This window comes from Panthera onca, chromosome X (genome assembly GCF_046562875.1).
Source record: "Panthera onca isolate mPanOnc1 chromosome X, mPanOnc1 haplotype 2, whole genome shotgun sequence".
Classification (NCBI taxonomy): Eukaryota; Metazoa; Chordata; class Mammalia; order Carnivora; family Felidae; genus Panthera; species Panthera onca.
Window position 1 is genome coordinate 68,638,404 of NC_138357.1, and position 3,870 is coordinate 68,642,273.

At 41.1% G+C, this 3,870-nt stretch overlaps 1 pseudogene; it reads right to left on the minus strand.

The window, feature by feature from the left end:
• Positions 1-234: 234 nt before the first annotated feature.
• On the minus strand, positions 235-823 carry LOC145713772 (MARCKS-related protein pseudogene; annotated as a pseudogene).
• Between the last annotated feature and the right edge of the window lie 3,047 nt (positions 824-3,870).

Sequence of the window (3,870 nt, forward strand, 5' to 3'; positions counted from 1 at the left end):
GGAGCATTTCACATCACTAACTTAACTTGGGAAACTGCAAGGGACCATCTTCAACTGACCTTAAGAGAAAGCCCAAATGGAGGATGGGAGAATCCACAGGAGGGAAAAGGAGAGGGAACGTGGATGGGAGGGGGCAACAGCCCCTTCCTTTCTTGGCAGAGGAAGGCAACCAGGGCACCAGGTCCAGGCAGTGACCTCACAAGGACAGCACAATTTTTGCAGCTTAGAGCTCACCTACCTTTCCTCACCCAGCTGCTCATTCTGCTCACTGGTGGGTGTAGGGCCACTATCTGGCCCCACGGGAGTGGATGGTTCTGTAGACCCTGCCTCTTTTTCTGTGTCTCCTCCTTTGGAGGCAACACCAGCCTCTGCCCCTTTGGCCTGGGGCTCCTGGCCCTTTCCTGAGCTGTGCCTTCCTTGCCACAGGCACTGATCTCCCCCTGCTTCTGCTCTTCCTCTTTGGGTGAGGAGTCATGTATCACCCCCACCCTCGTTCCCATTTCTCTTGAAGGACAGACAACTCAGTTTGAAAGGCTTCTTGAAAGAGAATTTCTTCTTCTTCTTGGGGGTCTCCTTGGTGGGGGCATCCCCCTTGACCTCAATGCCCTGGCTAGGGGGTACTGGCTCAATGGGATCGCCAGTGGCCCCTGGCTGCCTCCTCTGTTCCGTTCATGGAGGGCGATTCCCCTTCGCCCTTGGGGGATAAGTTTCCATTGCTTTTCATGTGGCCATTCTCCTGTCACTTTACCTTAGCAGGGGAGGTGCCAGCTGCCTCCTTGGTGGTCACCTTGCCCCAGGGAGCCTTGGAACTCTGGCTTCCCATGATGGGGGTCTACTGGGGTCGCCCAGAGCCTCCCCCCCTTCCCCTTGTGCTGCAGTGGATAGTTCAGCCGGGTTGGCCTGGCTGGCAAAGGGGTGACGCTTGCACCTGAGGGGGAGGAGTATGGGGGTGAACAGAGCTTCACCCCCCTTTCCATCTCAGGACCCGCTAGCTGTGCCCACCGACCTGTGCCAGAATCTATACCACATCTACTTTATCCATTCATCATTGATGGACATTTGGGCTTGTTGCATAATTTGGCTATTGGTGATAGCACTGCTATAAACAATGGGGTGTTGTTTTTTGTGTTTTTTTGTATCGTTTGGATAAATACCTAGTAATGCAATTGCTGGGTCATAGGGTAGTCCCATTTTCCATTTTTTGAGGAACCTCCATACTGTTTTCCAGAGTGGCTACACCAGTTTGTATTCCCACCAATAGTGTAAGAGGGGTCCCCTTTCTCCACATCCTTGCCAACATCTGTTGTTTGCTGAGTTGTTAATTTTAGCCATTCTGAGAGGTGTGATGTGGTATCCCATTGTGGTTTTGATTTGTATTTCTCTGCTGATGAGTGATTTTGAGCATCTTTTCATGTGTCTGTTAGTCATCCGGATGTTTTCATGGAAAAGTGTCTATTCATATCCTCTGCCCATTTCTTCACTGGATTATTTGTTTTTGGGGTGTTGACTTTGATAACGACTTTATAAATTTTGGATGCTATCCCTTTACTTGATATGTCATTTGCAAATATCTTCTCTCATTCCGTTGGTTGCTGTTTAGTTTTGTTGGTTGTTTGCTGTGCAGAAGCTTTTGATTTTGATGATGTCCCAATGTTCATTTTTATTTTCGTTTCCCTTGCCTCTGTAGACATGTTAAGTAAGAAGTTGCTGCAGCCAAGGTCAAAGAGGTTGCTGCCTGTTTTGTCCTGTAGGACTTTGGTGGTTTCCTATCTTACATTTAGGTCTTTTATCTATTTTGAATTTATTTTTGTGTATGGTATAAAAAAGGGTTCCAGGTTCATTCTTCTGCGTGTCGCTGTCCATTTTTCACAACACCATTTGCTAAAGAGACTGTCTTATTTCCATTGGATAGTCTTTCCTGCTTTGTTGAAGACTAGTTTGCCATACATTTGTGGGTCCATTTTTGGGTTCTCTGTTTTATTCTTTTGATATATGTGTCTGTTTTTGTTCCAGTACCATACTGTCTTGATGATTACAGGTTTGTAATACAGCTTGAAGTCCGAAATTGTGATGCCTCCAGCTTTGGTTTTCTTTTTCAACATTACTTTGGCTACTCGTGGTCTTTTCTGGTTCCACACAAATTTTAGCATTGTTTTTTTTAGCTCTGTGAAGAGTGCTCATGTCATTTTGATAGGGAGTGCATTCTATATGTATATTTCTTTGGGCAGTATCGACATTTTAACAATATTTGTTTTTTTTAATCCATGAGCATGGAATATTTTTCCATATCTTTGTGTCTTCTTCAATTTCTTTCATAAACATTCTATAGTTTTAAGCATACAGATCTTTTACCTCCTTTAGTTAGGGTTATTCCTAGGTATCTTATGGTTTTTGGTGCAATTGTAAATGGGATTGATTCCTTGATATCTTTTTTTGCTGCTTCATTATTGGTGTATAGTAATGCAACAGATTTCTGTATGTTGATTTTATAACCTGGGACTTTGCTGAATTCATGTATCAGTTCTAGCAGTTTTTTGATGGACTCTTTCAGGTTTTCCACGTACAGTATCATGTCATCCATGAAGAGTGAAAGTTTGACTTCTTCCTTGCCAAATTGTATGCCTTTTATTTCTTTTTGTTGTCTGATAGCTGAAGCTAGGACTTCCAGTTTTATTGTTGAACAACAATGATGAGAGTGGACATCCTTGTCGTGTTCCTGATCTTAGGGGGAAAGCTCTCAGTTTTTCCCCATTGTGGATGATATTAGTTGTGGGTTTTTCATATATAGACATTATAATGTTGAGGTATGCTCCTTCTATCCCTACTTCCTTGAGAGTTTTTTTCAAGAAAGAATGCTGTATTTTGTCAAACACTTTTTCTGCATATATTGAGCAGATCATGTGGTTTTTATTCTTTCTCTTATTGATGTGGTGTATAACATTGATTTGCAGATATTGAACCACCCTTGTGACACAGGAATAAATCTCATTTGATCATGGTGAATAATTTTTTAATGTATTTTTGGATTCAATTTGTTAGTATCTTGTTGAGAATTCTTGCATCCATATTTAAAAAGAAATTGGTCCGTCATTCTCCTTTTTAGTGTGGCCTTTGCCTGGTTTTGGAATCAGGGTAGTATGGCCTCATAGAATGAGATTGGAAGTTTTCCTTCCATTTATGTTTTTTTGGAATGGTTTCAAAAGAATAGGTATTAACTCTTCTTTAAATATCTGGTAGAATTCCCCTGGAAGCCATGAGGCTCTGGACTCTTCTTTGTGGGGAGATATTTGATTACTGATTCAATACTTTTCCTGGTTATGGGTCTGTTCAAATTTTCTCTTTCTTCCTGTTTTAGTTTTGGTGGTTTATATGTTTCTAAGAATTCATCCATTTCTTCCAGACTGTCCAAATTGTTGGCATATAATTTCTCATAATATTCTCTTATGATTGTTTGTATTTCTGTGGTGTTGGTTGTGATTTCTCCTCTTTCACTAATGATTTTATTTGTGTCTTTTCCTTTTTTTTTTTTTTTTGATCAATTGGCTAAGGGCTTATCAATTTTGTTAATTCTTTAAAGAAACAGCTCCTAGTTTCACTGATCTCTTCTGTGTTTTTTTTAAATTTCAATATCATTGATTTCTGCTCTAATCTTTATTATTTCCCTTCTTCCGCTTGTTTTGGGCTTTGTTTGTTGTTCTTTTTCCAGCTCCTTTACGTCTAAGATTAGGTTATGTATTTGAGACCTTTCTTCTTAAGGAAGGGCCTGGATTGCTATATGCTTCCTTCTTATGACCACCTGCATCCCAGTCTGCATCCTGGAGTTTTTGGACTGTCATATTTTCATTTTTATTGGCTTTCATGTACCTATTT